This window comes from Rattus norvegicus, chromosome 11, assembly GCF_036323735.1.
Source record: "Rattus norvegicus strain BN/NHsdMcwi chromosome 11, GRCr8, whole genome shotgun sequence".
Taxonomy (NCBI): Eukaryota; Metazoa; Chordata; class Mammalia; order Rodentia; family Muridae; genus Rattus; species Rattus norvegicus.
Window position 1 is genome coordinate 46,736,357 of NC_086029.1, and position 27,233 is coordinate 46,763,589.

Genomic DNA, 27,233 nt, shown 5'->3' on the forward strand with positions numbered 1-27,233 from the left:
GAAACTGAAATGGACCAGACCGTAGACTCCAAGCAACAGTTAGGAGGACAGGGCTTGTGGCCCCAACCTGGGTCTGCTTCTCTTTGATGGTGAGGCTTGGAGGGGACAGAAGCCATTTTACCTAGAGTTCACCCACCACCCAGTGCCAGCTGCTGCATTTGGTGAAGGAACTCTCTGTGGGAGAAAACTCAAAGTAGCCAAGGCCTTGGGATTCAACATGGAGGGCATACTTGCTGAAACACCCACCAAAGGTCCCTGGGGCACTAGTTACAGGCTGGGGTACGGACATGGCTTTCTTGGAAACACTGGGCCCCAACCTGCTTAACGTTATTCTTTTTCCTAGTTTATTTATGAGAGGTTTGTAGAAATGTATATTTTAGCTTTTATGATGCTCTATGTTTCATCTCCCTTGGGGATCGTGTTGCCAGACCAGCCCTTGGACTAATCTGAAGAGCAAGGTGTGATATGTATACAGTTGATGAGTCAGGCTGGCTCTTTAGGAATCGTTCACACCCTGTCCTAAGCAAGCCATCCTGATACACCCATGCAAACAGACAGACAGACTCAGCTCATGTACTTCAGACTCTCCCATTCCCACCTCTGGCTCCCTCTTCCGGCCTCTCTGTGGCCATGGCTTCACTGGCTTCCTCGTAGGTTCTGGAAGAGAGCACTTTCTAGAGACTCACATAGAGTCTGCATCACCTGGGCGGCTCACGAAGCCCTTAAACGGGAGATAACCGGGGTTTCGAGTGATTCTTATATGTTTACTGTAGGATTTTTCCTGGATAAATTAGACTGGGGTAATGGGATGAGAGAAGAGAGACCAAGCTTGTGTCGAGGTAGGGACGACGGTAGAGACACAGGGAGACACTTGGGTGGGGACACCAAGGCTTGGTAAAGGGGTCCAGGTCGGACCCCCGACAAGAATTGTTTGTAGTTTTGCTTTTGTATGAGAGCAGGCACGGCCAGGGCACTCCCTCAAAGGGCGATGATGCATAGTTCTGTTCGAAAGACCTACATTAGCCGCCTCGCTGAGGCTCCACTGAGTCCATACTAAACGTTCACGTATCTCAATCCTCATTGCCTTGTGTTACTGTCCAGCTTACAGATGTGGGTGCCCCGGTCCTCCATTCAGTTCTAGATTTCGAGGTAGTCCAGAACATAATTTCCACAGGCACTGTTAATTAGAATGATTGATTTAAAAACTCCCCTGTGTAGGCCATAGCGATGCAAACTAATTTTAGCTTCTTTTCCGTATCTCGCTCTCCTCTCGCTCTGCCTGTTTCCTCTCATCTGGGAGCGTCCTCCCTGATGTGGTGCGCATCTGGAACCCATGTGTTCCTTTCCTTTGCTCTCACATGTGGTGATTCTTTTTATTACTGCCGGAAGCTGGGTAGATTCAGAAGTAGGAGCCACACCCAGACCTGAGATGACCGTCCTCAGTGTTATCAGCAGGATGGAAAGGCAACATCTGCATGGGAAGAGATCGCCCTCGAAGCTCAAAATCGATGGTGTGTTTGGGCTGGTAGCCTCACACTGAAGTAATTTCCCCCAACCGATAGGTCTACGACAGGCTCGGCTGTAATCTACTTGACATCTACTTGCCCTAGTTCGACTGCTCAGAGACACCTGGCGAGGATTATGAAGAGTGTGCCTGGCATGTGGCTGAGTCCCAACTCAACAGTCGGCGAACACCATTAGTAACCGTTGAAACGGTTCTCCGGGAAGTGCTGGCTGTTAATGACCCTGCCCAGATGCTCCTGTGGAGAGATAATGTGCGGCTTCCCAAGCAGCCGACTGCTGGGCTGAAGGCTCGCTCAGGATGGAAAGGTTGAGCCCTGCCAGACCCAGGACCACTGGGGAGGAAGTGTTTTTGCTTGGTAAAGAGTTGACTTGTGCCTCTGCTGAAACACAGTGATGGAGAAATAGCTGAGGACGTCCAGGCCCTTCAGCTGGCCATAAGCAGGGCTCCAACAGAGGCAGTCAGAGGCAAAGAGACAGCTTTCTGTGGTCAGGGAGAGGCAATCATTTCTTCTGTGATTTCTAGGTGATTTTCACTGTGTAAGACATCGTTGCCCGAGGGACAGAAAGATGGCTATGTCCTCCATAACTAGAAGAGCCATAGTTAAAGCACGTGACAATGGGATGTACACCTGATGGGATAGAACTCAGCCCTTGAGATCAGTGAGGGAAACGGCCTGCGCTGTGGAGAATGCTTGCTGCTCTTACAGAAGACCCAGGCTCAGTCCCCAGCACCCTTGCCGGGAGCTCGCAACCTCCTGTAACTCGAGCTTGGGGGACATGATGTTCTCCCTGGCCTCTGGGGGGGCACCGGCACATATGACATCACACATGCAGACACCCCCCAACCCTGTAAATAAAAAACAAATAAAAATAAAAAATAAATGTTTAAAATGAATGAAATACAGAGGCCTGGAGATGGCTTTGCAGTTAAGAGCACTGGATGTTCCTCCAGAGGACCCAGGCTCAACTCTCAGCAACCACATGGCAGCTCACAGATGTTCACGGCTCCAGTTCCAGGGGATCCAACACACTCTTCTGCCCTCTGTGGCACCAGGCACACAGGTGTATATACACAGGCAAAATACCCATACGCATAAAATAAAATCCAATTTAAAAATAAATACAAGGAAGTAGATTAGTATGTGCTAAAGTTATGTTGGAGAAGGCAAGTAACAGGACAAGATACCATGTGTGTAAAAATTAAAACACATTAAAGGACATATATGTGTATGACCACACGTGTCTATGCAAATTCATGAGGGGCAGATCCAGAAATTGTCCTGGGAAGGGACCTGAGTCATTCTCCTCCCAATGGAAAGACAATTTTCCTCCTCCCTGTGAGAATACAGTCTAGTCACCCTCCTTCCAATGACACCCTCTTTTCTTTTCAAGATTTATTAATTTTATGTATATGAATACACTGCAGCTGTCTTCATGTACACCAGAAGAGGGCATCAGGTCTCACTACAGATGGTTGTGAGTCACCATGTGGTTGCTGGGATTTGAACTCAGGACCTCTGGAAGAGCAGTCGGTGCTCTTCACCACTGAGCCATCTCTCCAGCCTAATCCTCTTTCTTATGAGAAGACAGTTACTCTTGTTCCTACGCTGAGGACCTCCATCTTCCTTTCTAGGTACAGGAGGCATAGCCACTCTCCTGGGGAGCAACGAGACATTAGCTGCCCCTTGGATCTCCAGTGAGCTGGAGGTTTGGTTAACACTGAGCAGAGCCATAGCCTCTCATAGCTGCAGGTTTTGAGTGCAGTTCCAGGCTAATCTATGAGGCTCTGTCCCTACTGGAGTTCCCAGAATCCACCCGGAGCCATGATGGCTTCCACTGTTTTTCTTTTGAGAAGCCAGGGTCTTACCGTGTAGTTCTGGCTTTGAACTCACAGAACTCCACCTGCCTCTGCCTCTGTAGTGCTGGGATTCAAGGCCCCGGGCCAGCACATTAAACCCTGGCCACCAAGTGCCTTTAAATGTGAGAGAAACCCAGCAGACCACAAACACCTATGGATGAAGAACAATTGGACTAAGATGGCTCCTACCACTATATTGGATTTGGGAACTTGGAGGGAGGACAGAGAGATGATGTCTTGTTGGAGTTGCTTGTGTGTGAAAGAGATGGGGGTGGAAAGAGAGGGTGGAGAGGGAGAGAAGGGGAAAGCAATGTGGAGTTGGAGAACAGGCAGAAAGTAGGGTGGAGTGGGTGGAGAAAGAGAAGAGGTTGGGAGGATGGCTCCTTGGGTGACACTATCCTGTCCTATCGAGAGGAAGGCTGTTTTCCCACCACTGTCACACTGACTTCCAGTCCCTGTCACACTGACTTCTAGTCCCTGTCACACTGACTTCTAGTCCCTGTCACACTGACTTCCCACTCCTGTCACATTGACTTCCTACCCCTGTCACACTGACTTCCCACTCCTGTCACACTGACTTCCAGTCCCTGTCACACTGACTTCTAGTCCCTGTCACACTGACTTCCTACCCCTGTCACACTGACTTCCCACTCCTGTCACATTGACTTCCTACCCCTGTCACACTGACTTTCCACTCCTGTCACACTGACTTCCAGTCCCTGTCACACTGACTTCCCACTCCTGTCACACTGACTTCTAGTCCCTGTCACACTGACTTCCAGTCCCTGTCACACTGACTTCCAGTCCCTGTCACACTGACTTCCCACTCCTGTCACATTGACTTCCTACCCCTGTCACACTGACTTCCCACTCCTGTCACACTGACTTCCAGTCCCTGTCACACTGACTTCCCACTCCTGTCACACTGACTTCTAGCCCTGTCACACTGACTTCCCACTCCTGTCACACTGACTTCCCACTCCTGTCACACTGACTTCCAGTCCCTGTCACACTGACTTCCCACTCCTGTCACACTGACTTCTAGTCCCTGTCACACTGACTTCCAGTCCCTGTCACACTGAATTCCCACTCCTGCCACACTGACTTCCAGTCCCTGTCACACTGACTTCCCACTCCTGTCACACTGACTTCCTGCCCCTGTCACACTGACTTCCAGTCCCTGTCACACTGACTTCCTGCCCCTGTCACACTGACTTCTAGTCCCTGTCACACTGACTTCTAGTCCCTGTCACACTGACTTCCTGCCCCTGTCACACTGACTTCCTGCCTCTGACACACTGACTTCTCACCACTGTCACACTGACTTCCCACCACTGTCACAGTGACTTCCTGCCCCTGTCACACTGACTTCCCATCACTGTCACACTGACTTCCCATCACTGTCACATTGACTTCCTGCCCCTGTCACACTGACTTCCTGCCTGTCACAGTGACTTCCCACCTCTGTCATAGTGACTTCCTGTCCCTGTCACACTGACTTCCCATCACTGTCACACTGACTTCCTGCCTCTGTCACACTGACTTCCTGCTTCTTCACACTGACTTCCTGCCCCTGTCACACTGACTTCCCGCCTCTGTCACACTGACTTCCTGCCCCTGTCACACTGACTTCCCACTCCTGTCACACTGACTTCCCACTCCTGTCACACTGACTTCCTGCCCCTGTCACACTGACTTCCCACTCCTGTCACACTGACTTCCCACTCCTGTCACACTGACTTCCTGCCCCTGTCACACTGACTTCCCACTCCTGTCACACTGACTTCCTGCCCCTGTCACACTGACTTCCTGCCTCTGTCACACTGACTTCCTGCCTCTGTCACACTGACTTCCTGCCTCTGTCACACTGACTTCCCGCTTCTGTCCTCCCCCTTGCTCTTCCTTCCTTTTGAAATCCATCACCTTGTTTACTTCTCAGAACGGAGTCAAGGGAGGCACTGCTCCAATGCCAACTTTGTCAGGTAACAGACACCAGGCTGTGTTACAGACTGGGATCTCAGAACTCTAAAGCAATTAACATGCTCTGAACGTACTTCAGGGGCCTGGAGTACCTCGACTTCATACCCTGCATGAAGGCCGTCATCAAAAACATACACAATAAATCCCGGCAAATGACGTGGGCAGGATGTGAGGGAACTAGAACTCCTTGACGCCGCTGGTAGGAAAGTCAAATGGAACCATCGTTGTGGGGAATAAGGCAGAGATCCCTTGGAAAACAAAACAAAACAAACAACAAAAACAAAACACACCCTTCCCCCATGCACAGGACTGCCCCCAGATCCAGGAGTTGACTCCCAGATGAGATCTAAAACTAGAGCTCAGGTTTGCACACCAGTGCACACAGAGATATTCAAAATAGTCAGGAGGAGGGACAGCTTAGACACCTATCAATGAATAAACAACGGGATCTTATTCAACCTAAAAAAAATATACCACAACACCACCACAGAGGGATGACAGTGATGGCTAATCTTGGTTGTCAGCTTGGTACACCTGGGGAAGGGAAACCTCAGCTGAAGACTCACGCTCATCAGATTGGCCTATGGACAGGTCTATAGGGCATTTCTTGATTGCTGCTGTAGAAGCAGAAGGGCTCTGTCCACTGTGGGCGGTGTCATCCCTAAGCAGATGGGTTTGGGCTATTTAAGAAGGGAAGCTGAGAAAGCAGGGGCAGAGGGAGGGAGCACACCAGTGAGCAGTGCTCTTCTGCTTCATCCCCAGCTTCTAGGGTCTTCCCCTGACTTCTCTCGATGGTGGACTGTGACCTGTATGACAAAGAAACCCTTTCCTCCTCCCACAAGTAGCTTTTAAGAGTGTTTGATCACAGCAACGGTAAAGCCAACCAGGACAAGGACATTGTTACGTGGAACAAGCGAGACTTCTACTCGGCCACCTATCTGAGGTGTCTAGAACATAAACTCACAGATACTGGAAATGGTTCAGCAAATGTCCCAACTGTTATGTACAATTCATACACGCCAATAAGAATAAATGTCCAAATTTCCCAAGCACAGCTATTGCGTGCCTTTAATCCCAGCACTTGGGAGGCTGAGGCAGGAAGGCCTCACAACCTAGGGCTTTAACTCCTGCTTGGTATGATAAAATTTTGACAGGGTATAATGGTAATTGTTGCATGACAACATAGATGTGTATTTAATGACATTGTATTATACACTTTAAATGAGTATACCACATACAAGCCAGAAGAGGGCACCAGATTCCCCAGAACTGCGGGTGGTGAGTCAGCCATGGGCATGCTGGGAGCTGAACTCTGGTCCTCTGCACGAGCAGCATCTGAACCTTCGCTCTAGTCATATTCTGTTAGCTTGTTTTATGTTTGTTTGTTTTCAAAGAGGAAATCACTCTCAGTAGCCCAGGCTGGCCACAAACTCATAGCAATTCTCCTGCCTCAGCTGGAATCCAGTACTGGAATTACAAGCCTGAACTACCACACTCAGCGTCTTGTTTTGTTTCCCTTTGTAGCTCCGGCTGTCCTGGAACTCACTCTGTGGATCAGGCTGGCCTTGATCTTAGAGATCTGCCTGTTTCTGCTGGTGCTGGGATTAGAGGCTACCTGGCCACACTCAGCCTCTCAACTGTTAACACTGTGTGAGACTCGGCTCCCATCCTACTCCCGATTCTTGCCCAGAGAGCCCTCAAACCCCTTCCAGCCTTTTTGCAAGCAAGTTTCCATTTAGTGGCAAACACACCCATGATCAGGAAGCATGTGTGTAGTGCATTGATCTTTTAAAGGTTCAAACTCACTTTTATCCATTCATATAAAATCCTTCAAGCAGAGCTTTGGCATGCCAGGAGAGCCAGCTGTGTGGAAACAGCTCGTGACATGTCAAATCACCGTTTTATACGGTAAATGTTCCTTACTGAAACTTTCGGTGGCTCATGTCTGACTTTCATATTTGTGGACAGGAACATGAACTACTACTAGATATTGACTGTGGTCCCGCTTCAGTACAGAAGCCTCTCTCTCCTCCCATGTCAAACATCTGGATCCTTTTAACCAAAGAGCACCTTGTCTGGTTATCTGGAACTTTCCCTTGGCTTCACATTCATCCAAATACACAAATATTGTAAATTTGAACTTGTAAAACAAAACGTTGCCAATAAAATGCTACATCTGTTGCAAGTGTTAGAATCCCTACCAGATTTGAGCTTCAGAAAGTTTCTACTGGTCAAACAAGCATTTGAAAAGGCACCGTGTGTGTTTAATTCCTGTTTGACTCAGTTCAGCAAAGACTTGAATTCATTTGCTGTCTTTTTAGATGGACACACATTGGAGTGTGTCAGGGTTGGGGCAGAGGGGAGTTCATTTAGATCAACCATGCTCTAAGAATGGCTTTTAAGGGTTTCTTCGGGTTGTTGTTTTGGTTTTCTTTGTTTTTGTTTTGTTTTGTTTTGAGACGAGGTCTCATTATTTAGTGCAGGCTGACCTAGAACTTACGATCCTATCTCAACCTTCTGGGTGCTGGGATTACAGACATGCAATACCATGCATGGAAGTTTTTATTTTTCTAACGTGTATTAGTTATACATAATAATGGGTTCATGGCAATTTTTTTTGTGCTTTTGTATACGTATCATTTTGATCATTTGATCATTCCCCCCATAGCCCTCTCTTGTCCCCCACCCAATGCAGCTGATCCTGTTCTCTCCCCAACCTTCCCCCTTCTGCTTTTGTGTCTTTTTCTGTATGTCTGTGACCCGACAAATTTAATTAGGGTTGCTTACTTGACATGAATGAAGGGTTATTTACAGGAGCGTGGACACCGCTGAGGAAGGTGGCTCCCTTTCCCCCAAGCAATGATAAACTGCCACTGACCCCCAAGGGAAGGGTTGAGGGTTCTTCTCTCCTTAAGTTAATCTCAGCTGCTGAAAGACCAAAGTGAAATGGCTGAGGTGACAACACCCCATGGCACTGCACCCTTCCTCCAGATCGTACTGTCTTCCCACCTTCTTTTCTGTGATATTCCTTGAGCCTAGGGTGTGAGATACAAACGTCCCAGACAGGACTGAACAGTGAACACTCACTCCTAGCTCTTGGAGAGTGTCTGCCGTAACCACGCCCACCCACTGCCGAGTCTCTGAAACACAGAACGCAGAAGGCAGTTTGGCAGGCACACGTCCATCTAACAAAACACAGTAGCTTCCCCACTAGGGCCTATGCCCTCCTCAGACAAGGGCTTTTTTTTACCAGGTTTACAGGACAAAGTGCCCAGGTCTCCAATGGAACTCAAATCTAATCAGAAAGCCGTTGGTTATGCACACCCACAACAGTCACACTACTGTCACTCCAGTGAGCGCATCTTGCTGACAGGTGGGTAGTTCAGCACTCAGGGTCACAGCTGTTAGCAATGTCTCTTTCCCTAGCAGCCTAAACAGTGCTTCCTGGCTCTCTGAGAACCACTTAGCACAGAGGAAGCTAGTTTTTACACGTGAAAAGGAGAGGAAGGCCCCAGAGAGATGTGACAGTAATCTTGATTTTGAACTGGATGGGATTGAAGAACACTGTTGTGTATAGTCCAGAGAATGACCTAAAATGTACATTTTTGGTTTCTGATAAACCAGTTAATTAATCATGTAGCATCAAGCAGAAGTAAAACAAAATATCAAGAAGCAGATAGACAGCAAGGCTCATGGAGTCAGACACTTGGCATTTCCAGCAGGAGCTACTGGAAAACACAAAAGAAAAGGAGGTAAAATCGAGGCAGCTAAACCAGGCACCCTCAGATAGGGGAGCTGAGTCAGGGCTGGAGATGGCCCAGCTGGAGTTGCAGGGGGACGGTACTGTCTGTTCTCTCCACGGATGAGATTCTCTTTCCTACCACAGGCGTTTCGTGCCCTGGGATAACTGTTGGGATAGTTTACTGTCTGTTCTCAAAGATGCATTTCTCCTTTTCAGCAGAGTGAACAAAGATTTACTACTGAAAAGTGAGAAAAGACCCAATAGTTTTTCATTTCTTTGCTTGTTTCTGGTTTCGTTTTAGTTTTTATGGGACAGGTTCCCTCTACCCAGCCGTGGCTGTCCTATATAGATCAGATTGTCCTTGATGCCATAGAAATCCACCTACCTTTGCCTCTGAGTGCTGGGATTGAAAGGGTGGGTGAGCCATCATGCCAGTTTGTGAGCTGTGCAGACAGCTCAGTGACAGTGGCTTCTGGGAAATCCAGACTTTCTCCAAAAAGCTGTCACTTCAGAAAGGAAGATATATATATCTCAAAGACTGTAAAATTTGGCCATGGCCACAAACATTTCTAAGATTTGGAGGCTGCTTGGAAGAGATCAACTTTGTTTCGTAAACCAGTGGGCCATTCCCCATGGTGGTCAGGAGGTTTCTTGGGAGGGGACTTGAGCGGGGGAGTGGGGATTTGATAAAGGATGTCCCCTTTCTGGGTTCATGTACGCAGAAGAGTTAAGTAGCCCACCAAATATGCAGCAGGTCAACCATACGCACACCGTCCTGTAACTGGAGCCACGAAGACTTCAGCTGGGCATTCCCACGGCAGAAACAGACTTTTTTTCACTACATTCCAAGAAAATCGTGAAATACAGTTCTATAGACAGATTGGAATTTTTTCCCAAGGAAATGATATTCCACACATCAGAGGTACATCTGTGTGGGCAGATGTCTCTGGAGCCATGGAGAGAGGCCCAAGCTGGTGGACCACCATGTGGGTGGGGATCCAGGAAGGGGCTCTTACCCAGTTCCTAGTTCTCTGACTGAAGGGGGTAACATCCAAGGAAAATGGCAGCCTTGTGGTTTCCTACCCAGAATTCATGGGAGAGAGTATTTGATAGGATGCTCTCAGGGTTTAGATGCTTTTAGACTTGCTCTTAGCCAAAAGGCTGAGGTAGGATGGCTTTAGCAGTGTCATATAACCTGAACAACCCCTGTGGAGCTATCTTAAGTACTTGAGTTATGCCTCAATATATTCATTCATTCATTCACCCTTTTTGTTGTTACTTTTGGGTGTTTTTGAAGACAGGATATAACACGGCTGATTTTGAACTTGCTTTATAGCTTATGCTGGCCTTGAACTCCTGACCTCTTACTGCTGAGTCCCAAGTGCAGGGTTTATAGGCACGTGCCACCACATACCTGGTTTTATGTTACATGGCCTTAAACCCAGAGCGTCTTGCATGCTAAGCAAGAACTCTATCCACCGAACCATGCCCCTTCCCAAAGTTTGAACATTAAGGCCTGAATCCCCACACAAATCTCTTTGGACTTCTCATTGCAGACGGAACCAGTTTCCAAGCTGGGATAACAACAGGTTCCTTGGCACCACTGTTGTGATAAAAATCTCTTTCTCTACGTCCAATATTATCAGGGCAGTTACTCCCCATGTACAAGTCGTAGGCTGGCCTCTCCTTGGGCTTCCATTCTACTTCTTGTAAGAATACACGTTTACACTGGCAGACTTGCTTTCTGAACAAGTGTGGACCACAGGCTGGAAAGATGGTTAGCAGTCAGGATCACTTGCTGCTCGTCCAGAGACCTGAGTTAAGTTCCTAGCACCGTGTGCGGCCTCACAAATGTCAGTAACTCCAGTTCCAAGGAATCTGACACACTTTTCTGACCTTCTCGGGCACCAGACACGCACACGGTGCACATGTGTACATACAGGCAAAACATTCACAAGCACAGCATAAAATTTTTTAAAATTTAAACCAAATCTAACAGTCCAGATCAGAAGAAAGAGTAACTAGAGTGCAAATGATGTTTCTTGCCTTGGTATTTTTTTTCCATCTTCTCTATCCTTGGGGGACACTGAGCATGGACTGAGCCCCAGTACGGACTGAGGGGCTTACAGAAATATCAGTAAAGCCCGCGCAGTACCCGCACAGCCAAGATCCGCGCTCCCATGCTCCCATCTCAGGACCCTGTGATATATGGCGCCTTCCAGAGAACAGGATGCAGATGCGCGGGGGAGAGTAACCGGAGAGCCGTGCGAGAAGATATGTCTGTCTGTCCCTGGAGTTCAGCACATAAATTAAAAACCACAAATTCAAATATGAAGGAAATATCGACATTTCTCTTTTTTTCCTTCCAACTTTGGCTTTTTCCCCACTCAAGGTTAAGTTTGAGAGAAATGTAGTTTTTTCCCCCCACAAATGACTTTCTCTTGCTCCATCTCTGTCACCTACCTCCGGTGCCTAGCTATCAGCTTGTCAGCACTCTTGTCTTATGGAGGAAGTCAGTGAGAGGCCTTGTCTCCAACACCCTGGCACTGGACAGCCTAAGTTGATGTCCACTGTGGTCACCGGCTTGTCTTGGAGTAGAGGGACTTGGTGAGGGAAAGAGCTACCACATAGAGATGCACAGGGGACAGCAGAGGCTAAAACCAGGCAGCCAGGCACTCTGCATTAACAGTATTTCCTTCCCACTTCTCTGTCCTGCATCACTAGACATCCCGATGTCTCTGCTCCTGACTCTCAGCTCCAGGGAGCAAGGAAAGGGGCCAGACTGCACCTGGAAACCCCAAAGGCTTCGAGCTACAGACCTGACACTGTCTTGTGTAGTTTCCTCTGGCTTTGTCCACAGCAAGTGGACAGCTTCAAATAATACATTGTTCTAGCACATCTGTTCTAGGTTTTATAAGACACTGATTTTTTTTCTTCTAGAAACTTCCATATGAGCACAGAAAAAAATGAATGTATGCATGTATGTGTATGTATGTGTGTGTTTATGTGTGTGTTTATGTGTGTGTGTGTGTGTGTGTGAGAGAGAGAGAGAGAGAGAGAGAGAGAGAGAGAGAGAGAGAGAGAACATGTAAGAGAGAGAGAGAGTGGTTGGGGATTTAGCTCAGTGGTAGAGCGCTTGCCTAGCAAGCACAAGGCCCTGGGTTCGGTCCCCAGCTCTGAAAAAAAAAAAAGAAAATAGAGGAGGAGGAGGAGGAGGAGGAGGAGGAGGAGGAGGAGGAAGAGGAGAGAGAGAGAGAGAGAGAGAGAGAGAGAGAGAGAGAGATTCTTGAGGTACATTATTTTGGTGAGGGGCTGGAGAGATGGTTCAGCAGTCAAGAGCACTGGCTGCTCTTCCAGAGGTCCTGAGTTGTAGTCTCAGCACCCACATGGCAGCTCACAAAGTCTATAACTCCAGGCTCAGGAGATCTGATGACTCCAGACCCTGTGTGTGCCCAGTGTGCCCAGTGTGCACATGGTGCACAGACACACCTGCAGGCAGAACACCCATACAAACAATGATAAATACATGAAAAATTTAAAATAGTTTACAGTTTTTGTTTTGAGCTCACTCAGGCCTTTGTAAACGGGCTGAATTTAAGTACAAAGTTAGACTAGCCACCACCCCAAATGACAAGTAGTGAGGACTCCCCTCTCTTGGCTGCTGCCCTAGCCCTAATGATTTGTGAGCCTGGTCTCAGGGCAGTGAAGAATTGAGACAACCTCCTTCTCTTCTGCCTCCTCCTGTCCCGAGTGCCACCTCCAGCCACTTCCACATGCAGTGCTGAGGTACAGGCCACCTCAACACTGAACAGAGCTCAACTGCCCTTTACCAGTTACCAGCTCTTCAGCAGTACAAGGTGCTGGCTTTCAATTCTAGACTGCAAGAGGGAAGGGGAGAGTCGGTTTGGGTGTAAACAAGGCTCCTTCTTTCAAGCCAGCAGACAGGACATCATCCGCACAGAGTCCAGACATTAGGACAATGGATAAGGTGGCTGACACCTGATAGGCAGGGTCACATGCCCAGGACCTGTTGGACTTGCATCCATTAGGGCAAACGCTGGCATCAATTCTTGAACATGACATACAGCTGGGGTGGCAGGTACCAGAGAGGACAGGACATGGGATGGTATAGAGAGACTGCTAATGTCCTTTGCTGCACCCATGACTTATGGAGGGATGGCACTCATGGCCCAGGTGACTTGAGAGAACACCTTTCCTCAGGTAGCTGTGACCTGTGCCGTGGTCACAATGCATCCTCGAATGGAGTTCAACACCTGTTTCACTTTCAGCTTTTGGGTCACGCTGATTGCTTTTGACTTCTGGGGCCCAGAACCTTCTCTGCTGCTAGCTGTTCTGTGGAGCTTAGATCGCCCAGAGATGGGTGCTTTGTGAGATATGCCCATCAGTGACCTCCCAGAAAATATCCAGTCTGGGGCAGGAGAAGCAGAATTTCCTGGAGAAAATGAATAGCAAACCCTAAGCTGATTGCCTTGAGACACTGTGAGCAAGCTTCATTTCTGTGGCCGTGATGAAATACCCTGACGGAACATCTTAGGAGAGAAAGGGTTTATTCTGGCTTAGAAATCGAAGTTTCCATCTGTCATAGCAAGGTGGTGGGAAACTGACCCAGCCATTCACAACACATGCACAACTAAGAGCAGAGTGAAGCACACACACATGGGCCTTCCACTCCACAGCTCTCTCTCCACAGACCAGGCTGGTGCCTTCTTTCAAGATGGTCTTCACACATCAATTAGGGAAATCAAGACGTCCCTCCACAGGCATGCCCATCTGATGCAGATGACCCTTCGACAAGACTCCCTTCTCAGGCTGTAGACTGTGTCGTAACAAAACCAGCCACCACACAGGCTCTTTACTATGGAGCCCAGGTAGACTTGGAACTTGCCATCCTCCTGTCTCACCTCCCCCAATGCTAGGACTACAGATGTTCTGCATCACACCCGGCATGGAGCTGAGTAGTGAAGGATGGGGAATGGGAGAGGGTCTCTAGGGAAACTGTTCAGAAAACACTGAGGAAATCTGATGGGGACAGAAGAGCTGGTGACAGGGTGGGCACAGGACTGGAATGGTGAGAGGAACCAGATGGGACTTTTTGGAAACTTGGCAGAGGCTTCAAATGGTGACTTCCAGAGATGGCAAACCACAGCCTGGGGAGGGCAGGGTATGCTACCACAAGTGGGGCACATGTGTGGGGTACATGTAGCAGATGCCCTCTGAGTGCAGAGAGAGACCACTAGTGTCTGTCTTCACCAGCCATACTGCCACCCTCCACACAGAAGGCCTGTCTTGGGTACAGTAGCAAGGAACTACTGGGAACTCCAACTTCTTTTGTCTGCTGTTGGATGACTGTGGTATTTTTTTATTTGTTGATGGCTTTTGAGATGGAGTTTCTTGTAACCCAGGCTTGCCTCGAGCATACCATATAGCTGAGGATGACCTTGAACACACTGGGATTACAGATATTACACTACACCCAGTGTACTAGATATAATTCAGGGCTCTGTGCATATTAAGTGAATGCTCTAGCAACTGAACTTCACCCCTGCCTGGGTTGTGGAATCTTTACAGCATGGTCTGCCCCAATACTGCGACACCGTGTTTTCTGTTGTGAGTCCCAGAAGCACAGCCCCTGGGCCACAGGGAAGCATCACCAGGGGAGAAAAAGGTTCATTTCCACCTATCCAACCCCTCCTTTCTGGCTGTTCCCATCTCAGAGCTGACCCTCACTCAGGTGCTGAGCCTTTGTGTTTTCTATTCCTGCTCAGAGTTGTTGGAATGACTCAAGAAGGATGTCACTGTAAGGATGACAAGAGAGATTTTCAACTCTGTTGGGTCTCTGGTCACTATTACAGCATAAAAATGCATAGCTGAGTCCTAGCAAGAATTTAATTATAAAGCAAGCATGGTCCTGATTTGGCCACTGTCCCTGACCTAGTGTTGGGGACTTCACACTACAGGTGAAGCAGAAGCTCAGAGAGGTGGGCTGATTGGATCAGTGCTGCTTGGTGAACAGAACTAGGCCAGAACCCAAGAGGTCCAGCAGGCCCAGAAGGCCCAGCTCTCAACCGTAAGTGTTCTCTCTGTATGCTCATGTGTGTGTGAGTGAGTGAGTGAGCATGTGTGTGTGTGTGTGTGTGTGTGTGTGTGTGCGCGTGCGCACATGCGTGTGTGTTCAAGTAGAGCCAGAGGTTGATATTAAGACATCCATTGACTGGCGGTTGCTGTAGTCATGAAGACTTCATTGTTCAAAGGTTACACTCATGTTAAGTTCTGATTGTTGCTCAGTGTTTAGCTGTCTATCTCTGCCCAGTCTGGAGCAGAATTAAGTGCATCTTAATGATGTTCAGAACTGACCTATGTAGAAGTTAGATGCATTTTAACCATTCAGCATCAAGATGTTCTTACCAAAGAGAAATAGAGCTGTCAAGAGCTAATGATGGCTCTTAGGGTGAAGAAATAGTTCAGTGGTTAAGAACACTGGCTGCTCAATCATGAGGATGAGAGTTCTAATCTCAGCACCCATGTTGGACACCTGTAACCCTAACTCCAAGCACTGTTAAGACTGTGGCACCTGCATACGCATGTGCATATATACACTCATACCTGCACATACATGTGTACATATGTACTCACACATATGCACACATGCACTCACCCCTGCACACACTCATACCTGCACACACATGTGCACATATGCAGTCATACCTGTATACACATGTGCACATATGCAGTCACACCTACACACACTCACACCTGTACACACATGTGCACCCATGCACTCACATCTGCACACACATTTACATATATGCACTTAGAAATGCTTGCACTCATATACAAAAAATTAGATTTCTTTTTTTTAAGAAAAAGAGAAATATGTTATATTTTTTAATAATTTTAGCTGGCAAATTAAAAGTATCCACTTGGAGCAAAAGCCAAACCCTTCATTGACATCTAGGAGAGTAACAAAGCATTAAATCACTACGACCTTTCGTCATAGCAACCAATTCACATCCCTCAAACACGCGTTCTCAGTTCCCACAGTTCTTCATAGCTGTTATTACTATTGTGTGACCTGTATGTGTTTGGACATGTTCATGCCTGCCAGAGGCCGGAGGGCGACGTCTTCAGTCAGTTTCCATCTCGGTTTTTGAGACAGGGTCTCGAAATATATCTGGACCTCATTCGTCGGGGGAGGGCTGTGAGCTCCAGGGACCCATCAGGCCCCCCACTCAGGGCTGGTATTATGAACGGGTGCTGTGCTGTAAAGCCTGGTGTTTACGTGGGTGCTGAGGACTGAACTCAGGTTCTCCTGTTTGTGCACCTCACTGGGTAAGTCATCTCCCCAGCTGAGCTCTCTCCCGTTTTTTATTTAATTCTTCACATAGCTCCTCCATCCAGGCAAAGCTAAGCCTAGAAAAGTCTGTGGACTTTATTAACCCACAAGACAAAGCCCAGCAAGGCTGTGTTTGTGGGTGGGGAGGGAGGGGCGAAAGGTTTGTGTCTACACTGAGGTAGAGAAAAATGAAACACGACGAGGCCCTTAGTTATTACTGCTTTTAGAAGTTTGCTCATTTAAATAAACTTTAAGCCCCACAAGGCAACTGCTAGCACTTGATACTCATGAAGTTGGCACAATCATACACAAGAAAAATTCCTCTCTGTTGTAATTAATCTTTTCTGCAGACTTTACCAAGCTAAGTGGCAGAGTCTAGCGCACCCCTGAAGCGGCAACTCTGAGGGCTGAGAAGAAATTGCATCCTCATGGACCTGCCACAGCTGTGAACATCAGGACCTCTGGAGTCTAGGGAAGCCATGGTCAAGACTCTGTCTGCTCAGAGGCCCCTAGGAGCACTGGTCTCCCCCAGAGTTTCAGTTACTCAATAGTAAGAGTCTATAACACTGTCGTTTTCAACTACAGGCCCCATGTCTACTCCAGTGCCCCAACAGGGCAAACCAGGGATCCGTGATAAATGATGACCCACAAGTGGTCCAACACTGCGGAGTTTGCCCGTCCTTCTTGGTTGTGATAATTTCCTACACACCAACCGTCCTGTCAGCACGTCAGATTTAAAATATTACACGTGGAACAATGAAAGACTGCCAGCATCTCACCACCATCTTTTGATTAATGAGCCATTCCTCAGAGATGGATGGGTTTGTTTGATTCCGTTACCTGGGATGACTGATAGCCGTTTTAAAAAACACTTAGCGGCAGCGCTGCCCTGCGTGAGATAATTTTCGTACGCCTTTTGCAGCCACAGCCAGAATAATTGGACTTTATTGCCTGCCTTCCATGCATGAACCCAAGTTCCCTGGAGAAGCCTAACAGCTTGAGACTCCGCTGCCTCAGTCTTTCCACACTGATCAGCTGCCGTGGTCACTGGAAAGCTCCCACCAGATGGCCAGCCTGCCTTGTAGTGACATTTCCCGTTTCCCGTCCATTACTCACCAATGGAAAATAATGTGATGTGAACTCCCCATTTTGAATAATATGTGGTCATATCCTTGTGGTTCCTGTACTAAAGATATGAATTATCATGTAGCTATTTCTCAACTCTCTGGGGAGAAAACAGAAGAAACAGCAGGTCGCAGTGTTTGGCTGGAAGGGGGAATGGGTGCCAGCTAGTCAGGCATTCACCGCGGCATTTACGTTTAATTTCCTTCCTAATTCCTTTTTCTTTTCTTTTCCCTTGTTGCTTACTCTTCTGTTGCCCAGGGAAAGTACGTCTGATTGCTTAAGACATTTGAGCTCAGTTTTAGGAATCATTGTTCTTGGACACCCTGTTTACGATTGTGTCTCCTGGATATTCCCTTTCCTAGTGTTCTGGTGCAGAAATGAGGTGGCGAACATTGCTCCTGTTTAGTCATTAAAGGTCCGATTTGATCTTCCACATGGACTCAATTGTCCAGTTCTTTTAGAATTCTTTACTTATTAGTTTTAGATTTTTTAAAAAAAAATCTCTTCATGTGGGGATGCATGTGTGGGAGCCATGCCTGCAGAGACTAGAGGAGGCCGTCAGGGGCCCTGGAGCTGGAGTTACAGGCAGCTGTAAGCCTCCCAACTGGGAGGTAAATTCAGGTCCCTCGGCAAAGGCAGTGAGCAGTTTCAAGTGTTGCTCTGGATCTCCAGTCCCAAGAAGCTTTACTTTTAAAAGCAGTAGTTAATACCCATACGTGTTTGACCCTGTGTTTTTCTGGTTGCCTTTTGACTAGAGCCTTGGGGGTGACTAGTTTTTAATTATCTGATCTCTTTCTTTATTGTTAGAGACAAGTGACTAATTATTATTGTTGTTGTTGTTATTTACTATATTATTAAAGACACTTGAACCTGACATACGTTACCCTGTGCAGGCTGGTATGTAAGAGTAAGATGTCCACCATTGGTCATTGCTAGTGTGTGGGGCTGACACTATACCATCAGGTTCGGTATAGGGGAACTCGGAATCCAAGCTTGATCGCTTGACACTATTTGACCCTTCCCTCTGACCCCAAGCTGTTAACCTCTGTGACTGCAGAGCCAAGAGCCAGGAAACCCTTCCTTCTGAAAAGTCCCCCTCACTCCCATCATTCCTGTCTCAGACAAAAGGCAGCATGGCGGGTACAGGTCTCTGCTTATTCTGTTCTCACAGGAGGACAGAGCTAAGGAGCTGTTCATGTGTTCCCTTCCTCAGGCAGTCAGCCTAGAGGAATTAGGGTCTCTCTTGGGCTCCATCCACACAGGGGTGTCTGCCCTTGTCCTGGAGACATCATTTAGCCTAGGTCCCATACTGCCTAGTGATAAATTAATTTCTGTCCAGTGAAACAAAGCATATGTTACAAAGTAGCAGGTCACTCCAGGAGCTGTGGGACATTCTCAGACTGGACCAGAAGGTTCTAAGAAATTACTTCTAGAAGGTTCTGGGAATTGCTAGAAATGGTATCCCGAGTCTTCTCCCCCATGTCTACCACAGACTGAGTAAACTGCAACCCTGCTTGGCTCACTCACAGGACAGACAGCACCCAGGATGACCTGCCCCCGACGGTACCCTGTTGGTAATTCAACCCTTCGTACGCTCATTTGCATTCGCCCAGACGACTGTTGTGGCTACAAAGAAATGTTTCTTCCTTAGTAGAATCACAAATAATTTGAACAGAAAGCTACAGACAAGACAGATTAATCATGTTTGAAAGGAGGTATCTGCTCACACAGAAGGTTTTCTGCATCTAAAATGCTCTTCCTCCATCAAAACTCTGTGAGACAAGACACACTTCCTGACTCAGAACGTGCACAACTGACTTGAGTTTCTTCCCTCCGGTGAAAAAGTCAAACTCTACATGCGCCTGTGCCCTTTCAACAGCAACATTCCTCAGCCACCTGGGTCACCTCTGAGGCGGTAACCACTGTGGGAGACTGCCTGCACTGTTCTTTAACTCACACTTGTGTTTTCTAGGTAGAAACAAATAGTGTGAGGACTGGAGAGATGGCTCAGTAGTTAGGGTCTGTGGTGGTGGTGGCTGCGGAGGTGACCGCCGCCTTCGATCCTTGGGCTAACCTCTTGTGCAGTGTAAAGGTTGTTTTTGTATGAAGCATCACCTGTCTCTTCTTCATCACCTGCTGATTGGTTTAATAAAGAGCTGAACAGCCTATGGCAAAGCAGGAGAGGATAGGCAGGACATCCCGGCAGAGAGGAACTCTGAGAAAGCGTCTGAAGCAGGAGATTTGCCAGCCAGAGGAAGAAGTGAGGGCCAGCAATGAGCCATGTGGTAGGATGTAGCTTAGTGGAAACGGGCCAATGGACGTACAAGAGCTAGTCGGGAGCAAGCCTAAGTCAAGGCAAAGCTTTCCTAATTAGTAAACAGCCTCTATGTCATTACTTGTGGCTGGAGGGTCTGAGACAGCCAAGCAATAGAACCCAGCACTCGGGAGGCAGAGGTAGGGGCATCTCTCTCTGTCCAGCCTGGTCTACAGAGCTAGGTCTAAGACTGTCAATGCTATACAAAGAAACCCTGTCTGGAAACAAGCAAGCAAGCAAGAAAACCTGTCCTGCTTTTACGAAGACCTGAGTTTGATTTCCAGCAAATACATGGCAGTTCCTAATCCCCTGTTAACTCCTGCTCGGGAATCCAAGGCTGTCTCTGTCCTCAGAGGGCACCCACGCACTTGGTGTGTGTACACACACACACACACACACACACACACACACACACTCACACTCAAAGACACATAACAGGTACGTATGCATAGACATACAGGCACACACAGAGACATGCTCAAACACACACACCTTATAAAATTGAAATATTTTTGAGTTATTGCTATCTGACACACGAACAGGAGATACATTTTCGAATCATTGTTTCCTTATTTCCTACATCAGCAGGTCTACAATCCTCAGCAGTTGCCCTGTGTAAATAATGCAGCAAAGGGAAGCATTGTATCAGAGCAGTTAGCACCGTGTGGTTTTTAGATGACACCTGTGCCCCCCTGTTCACAGCATCTGACACCTCAGCAGGTGGCTTCTGGCTGGGTTCTGAGTGGACAATTAACAAGGCTGGTTTCTCCAGGGTGTGTGGTGTGGTGTGTGTGTGTGTGTGTGTGTGTCCCTCTCCGTTTCAGTTAAAGATTAAATCTTCATATCAGGTTTTTAGCTCAAAGGCAGGGTTCGAAGGGGTTGGAATATTTTCATTAATTTTAGAAAGCAATGTAGATGTGGCATGCCTTATTTTTTAACAGGGGCAGAAGTCAGGTTCTGCCTAAGGCTCCACGATTGCATTTCAGGCAGGCAGTGTTCCACAAATGAAGATGCTGCCCCCAGGCTTCCCAACTAAGGGAGCATGTTGGGATGGAGGGGACTCTGATCGGCGATGCCCTCTGCACAGCCATCCCAGCCATTGGTTGGTCCACCACAGCTTGGCCTTCCCTCTGTATGCCCATCATGCAGCAGTTTCCTTAGACAAACTCACACGTGCCTCCTCGGGGAGGAGGGTGTTACTAAGCAGCTGTACACTGGCCACCAGGATATGGCGGGCGGCTCGGCTCAGAGTGTACCAGGGAATGCAGGCGCTAACACAGGAGCTAGAATAGAGAAAGGTGTGGAAGCAAGTAGGGCAGAAAAGGCCACGTGACACAGAAAGAGCAACCAAGAGAAAGCTAAGCATCTAGCGAGGAGTGACAGGTGGCTAAGAAATGTCCAATCAGACTGAGGTCAAGGGCAAAATGGGCTTGGAGGTGAAATGGGTAGAAAGCAGGGTATGGGGCGGGGCGGGCGGGGCGGAGCGGGGCAGGGGTGGTTCCTTTTCAGATAAGCTCCCAGAGAGGCTGTCTTGGAAGGGAACCGTGGCTCAGTGAAAGAAGGCCACACACCAACCAACAGATTGGGAAAAGATCTTTACCAATCCTACAACAGATAGAGGCCTTATATCCAAAATATACAAAGAACTCAAGAAGTTAGACCGCAGGGAGACAAATAACCCTATTAAAAAATGGGGTTCAGAGCTAAACAAAGAATTCACAGCTGAGGAATGCCGAATGGCTGAGAAACACCTAAAGAAATGTTCAACATCTTTACTCATAAGGGAAATGCAAATCAAAACAACCCTGAGATTTCACCTCACACCAGTGAGAATGGCTAAGATCAAAAACTCAGGTGACAGCAGATGCTGGCAAGGATACGGAGAAAGAGGAACACTCCTCCATTGTTGGTGGGATTGCAGACTGGTACAACCATTCTGGAAATCAGTCTGGAGGTTCCTCAGAAAATTGGACATTGAACTGCCTGAGGATCCAGCTATACCTCTCTTGGGCATATACCCAAAAGATGCCCCAACATATAAAAAAGACACGTGCTCCACTATGTTCATCGCAGCCTTATTTATAATAGCCAGAAGCTGGAAAGAACCCAGATGCCCTTCAACAGAGGAATGGATACAGAAAATGTGGTACATCTACACAATGGAATATTACTCAGCTATCAAAAACAACGGCTTTATGAAATTCGTAGGCAAATTGTTGGAACTGGAAAATATCATCCTGAGTGAGCTAACCCAATCACAGAAAGACATACATGGTATGCACTCACTGATAAGTGGCTATTAGCCCAAATGCTTGAATTACCCTAGATGCCTAGAACAAATGAAACTCAAGATGATCAAAATGTTAATGCTTCACTCCTTCTCTAAAAGGGGAACAAGATTACCCTTGGCAGGGAAGAGAGAGGCAAAGATTAAAACAGAGACTGAAGGAACACCCATTCAGAGCCTGCCCCACATGTGGCCCATACATATACAGCCACCCAATTAGACAAGATGGATGAAGCAAAGAAGTGCAGACCGACAGGAGCCAGATGTAGATCGCTCCTGTGAGACACAGCCAAAATACAGCAAATACAGAGGCGAATGCCAGCAGCAAACCATTGAACTCAGAATAGGACCCCCATTGAAGGAATCAGAGAAAGAACTGGAAGAGCTTGAAGGGACTCGAGACCCCATATGAACAACAATGCCAAGCAACCAGAGCTTCCAGGGACTAAGCCCCTACCCAAAGACTATACATGGACTGACCCTGGACTCTGACCTCATAGGTAGCAATGAATATCCTAGTAAGAGCACCAGTGGAAAGGGAAGCCCTGGGTCCTGCTAAGACTGAACCCCCAGTGAACTAGACTGTTGGGGGGAGGGCGGCAATGGGGGGAGGGTTGGGAGGGGAACACCCATAAGGAAGGGGAGGGGGGAGGGGGTTGTTTGCCCGGAAACCAAAGAATTATTATTAAGTATTAAATAAATTTAAAAAAAAAAGAAAGAAGGCCACACACAAATACCAACATAGTATGGCCTCCAAGATACATGAACAAGAAAAAAAAGTCACAAAATAGATTCTGTTAAAAAGAAGTTTGTGAAAAGAATCTTCTTTCAATAAACAACACTAAAAGATTGGCCCGTACTTTAAGGAGGTAGGTTTGTGAGTATGCACATGGCTGTGTGTCTGTGGATTCTTCCATTTGTGTTCTTAGTGGTGATGGGCATTTTACCTCAGGGCCTCATGCATGCTGGGTAAGCATTGTATCATTAAGCCATACGTACCTATATGTGTATAGGATGTGTTATTTCAGAGATGAGCTTACATGCTCATCCCATGCCGTAACACACAGAATTACACTCTTAGGCCTGGCAATGTTTGTTTTTAAAATGAATTTAAAATTAAGGGGCATCTATTCAGTGTTATCTAAACAATTAAAAGTATAATGTATTTTCATTTTCATGCATGCTTCCTAAGCATGTTACATCTTGTCTGTGTACATCTGGGGCTGTCATTGCAAAGCTGGGTGGGTTCTGGAGAAGCAGATTGACTGAGCCTAGAGGCTGCCATTCACCCAGCTGAGCACAGCTTCTCATGGCCTTTGTTGATAGAACAGGAATAAGCAGATTAAATTGTCCACAGGACAGCCATGGGCACTTAAGTTTCCAAGTCAACTATGGAAAAAATATGACAACCCCCCCCCCAAAAAAAGCTGGTAGTTGAACCCCAGTTACTCAGGAGGCTGAAGCAGAAAGATCTTTGGAGCCTAAGACTTGGAGACTAGCCTGGGCAATGTGGTGAGACCATAGCCAAGGCCCAGCCTCTACTCCACCCCGCCCCCATCTCAAAAAGTTAAACAAAACCACTGGTCTCAAAACACATCACCTCTGAAGAGAGTCTGCTCAGCTATAAACGCCACCCGAGTGTGACACACTACAAAAAGCAGTGGGCTGGCAGTCAAAATATTTATCTTCCCTCTAAAGCCTCTACATGACCTTGGCATTAATCAATCTCCCACACCAGGGCTTTCCAAGCCCCTGGGAAATACTGTTACCTACTACAGAGGGAGCAAACTGACACGGGAGGGAAGAATGCTAGGCTTAACAAATAAGACTTCTTAGCAGGGCCTGGTGGCCCAGGCTAGGAACACCAGCTACTACAGAGCCTGAGGCAAATGAATGGCACGCCCAAGGCTAGCTTAGGCTATTGAATGAATTCAAGGCCAGCCAGGACTATAGTGTAAAACTTTGTCTCAAAATAACAGGTAAAAATGGGACTGGGTATATAGCTGACTGGTATAGTGCTTTCCCCACACATGTGTAGCTATAGGTTTAATGTTTAGGTCTACACAAACATACAGACTCACATACACACATACACACACACATACACATACACACACATGTGCATGCAGGCACACATGCATACACATGCAGATGAACACACACAATCTTGAGAGTACATGCACACCTACACACATATCCATATATGCACACCCAAGCGCGCGCACACACACACACACACACACACACACACACACACACACACACAGTCTTAAAAAGGAAGCTAGGGCTTCTTTGGAGAATGTGAGAAAGGAAAATGTCCACTAAAAAAAATATTCAGGGCTGGAGAGATGGCTCAGTGGTTAAGAGCACCCGACTGCTCTTCCAGAGGTCCTGAGTTCAATTCCCAGCAACCACATGGTGGCTCACAACCCTCTGTAAAGAGATCCGATGCCCTCTTCTGGTGTATCAGAAGACAGCTACAGTGTACTTATATATAATAAATAAATAAATCTTTAAAAAAATATTCAACTTACGATCAGAAATACATTTGCTTAGATATAAAAAAAAAGATTTTTTCCTCTTTAAATATCCGCATCTGGCTCTCCAGGCTTATAAAGTTACTATGTTACCAAAAGACTCAGCTTGAAGGTCTGTGCGGCAGACTGACAGCATGTATCTGCCTCCTGGGGTCACCACACCCTGTGCAATCAGGGTTTATTTTACTGGCTCCACGAGTCTTGACACTTAACATCTGTAGAGCTGCCTTGGAGATGCTCTGTCCTAAAACAAGTAAGTTCAGCATGCTCCGTGATTCCAGAGAGCAGCGGCAGTCTATGGGGGAGCCAGCGGTAAGGTAGCAAGGCTGAGCACATCTGGGTGCATCTTCCTCGGGGTGGGAGGGAGGGTGGGAAGAGCTGCTGGGCTTCGGTCCAGCTGTACAGACAGAAGGATGGCAGCACGGCACCGGTGGAGCTGAGGCTGCATGCTGGGAAGGCGCCGTCAGCTGCTTACTGTCCTGTTTTGCTTTATTGTTGTGACAAAACACTGACCAAAAGCAACTTAGGGGAGGAAAAGGAAAGTCAGGGGCAGGAACTCGGGGAGAACTAGAGGCAGAGACTTTGGAGGATGCTGGTTGCCTGCTCCCTCCCCGGCTCATGCTTAGCCTTCTTACATAGCTCAGGAACTGCCCAGGAATGGTGCTACCCACGGTGGACTGGGCGGTAATTAGCAATGAGTCAATCCCCCAAAGACCAACCTGGTCTAGACAGTCCCTTGCCTGAGCCTTCCTTCTCAGGTGACTCTTGACTGTGCCAACTTAACTGGCAAAACTACCAGTACCTGAGTGGGTGAGACCTTCTGGGTGCTGCTGGCTGTCACCTACTCACTCGTCACCGAGGCCCTCTGGAGGCCAAATACTCCCAGAGTTGGGGCTGCTCCAGCTGCTGTGGCTGCAGCTACAGACCCAGCTTGTGTGTCTAGTGTGGGGAATTAAGGAAACGGTGGCAGAGCCTGAAAGATGGCTTGCCTACTGTGAGGGAGTCCCTGGGCCAGGCTCCAGCTCAGAAAAACAGACACAAAAGGATGGCCGCATAGATCTGATTCTCAGGAGCCCTGGCAACAGGTAAGTAGGCCTCAGGCTGCAGTTTGATTTCAGTAGCTGTAGCTTAGTCTACTAGAGTGAAGCATGGATCCGCAAAATATTTCCACCTCTGGGCTGCAGACACAGCAGCTCAGTTGGTAGAATGCTTGCTGAGCACTCCCGAAGCCTGAGTTCAGTTCCCAGCACCACATAAACAGGGCATGGTGGTTCATGACTATAATCGTTTTTTTTAAAAAAAGATTGATTTATTATATATATAACTACACTGTAGCTGTCTTCAGACACACCAGAAGAGGGCACCAGATCCCATTACAGATGGTCGTGAGCCACCGTGTGGTTGCTGGGATTTGAACTCAGGACCTTTGGAAGAGCAGCCAGTGCTCTTAACCGCTGAGCCATCTCTGCAGCCATGACTATAGTCTCAAGACTATATTCAGTTGGTGGAGGTAGGATCAGAAGTTCAAGACCATCCTCAGCTACGTGTTGAGTCAGAAGCCAGCCTGGACTGCATGAGACGGTCTCCAAAAAACAAAATCAAAACCAGAACTGTCATTTGACTAATGACCACGAATAGCTTGGAAGACATTATGCTTTCTAGGAGTCCTGGGGAGGGCAGGGCAGCATTGGGAAACACGGGATTGTATATAGGAGAGCAGAACAGAGCGTGAACGTCCCAGGTCTGGGGGGTCCTGGATGGTGAAAGCACCTGAGACTATCATCAACCTCTTCAACATGGTGGGGAGGTGGGTGCAGTCCCCTCTGCACCAGTCACTGTGCACAGGGAGAAGCCAGCCGGCCACACACCGCTATGCTACAGCAGTGGCACACACGCTCTAGTGCAGGCCTGGCCTGGTCCCTCCTCCCACATCACACACCCGAGAGCAGCCCCTCAGACTCCCACCACCACCCGCCTCTTGTCCCCTCTTCATGATACTCCGTCACTCACACACCTAGGAAAGGTCTCGTGCTTCATGAACAGTGCTTGTCTCACCCTATTCTATTCAACGTCGGAATAGCTTGACCTCCTGATGACCTAATGCAGCCTTGCCAGAGATGTCACCTCTGTCTTCCTAGGGGTGGCCTCGTCTAATCATTGCGAGCCAAGGGGGACAACTGGATCTTACTGTGGAGGGGGGCCATGGATCTTAGTGCAGAAGGGAGCTGCAGACGTGTGGCTTATGTAGGACAGAAGGGTGGAAGTAAGTGGTAGCCTCTGACGAGACATGGAACTCTGATTAGTTGCCTTACTGTGTGTTGACACAATGGGAAACCACTTATCCTTGAAAAGCGACTTCAGAGCTGAAGATACAGCACAGTGGGCAGACAGCTTGCCCCAGCATGCCTGAAGTCATCTGTCTGAACCCCAGCACCTACTGGGGGTGGGGGCAAAGACCTGTAATCCCAGCACTTGGGGAGCAGAGACAGGAGGATCGGAAGTTTATGGTCAT

The 27,233-nt window shown here is 47.8% G+C and overlaps 1 protein-coding gene across 1 annotated transcript in view; it reads right to left on the minus strand.

The window, feature by feature from the left end:
- Positions 1-27,233, minus strand: part of Cldn14 (claudin 14) — a 97,110-nt gene that overhangs the window by 34,417 nt on the left and 35,460 nt on the right. The gene's annotated exons all lie outside the window — the stretch shown is intronic.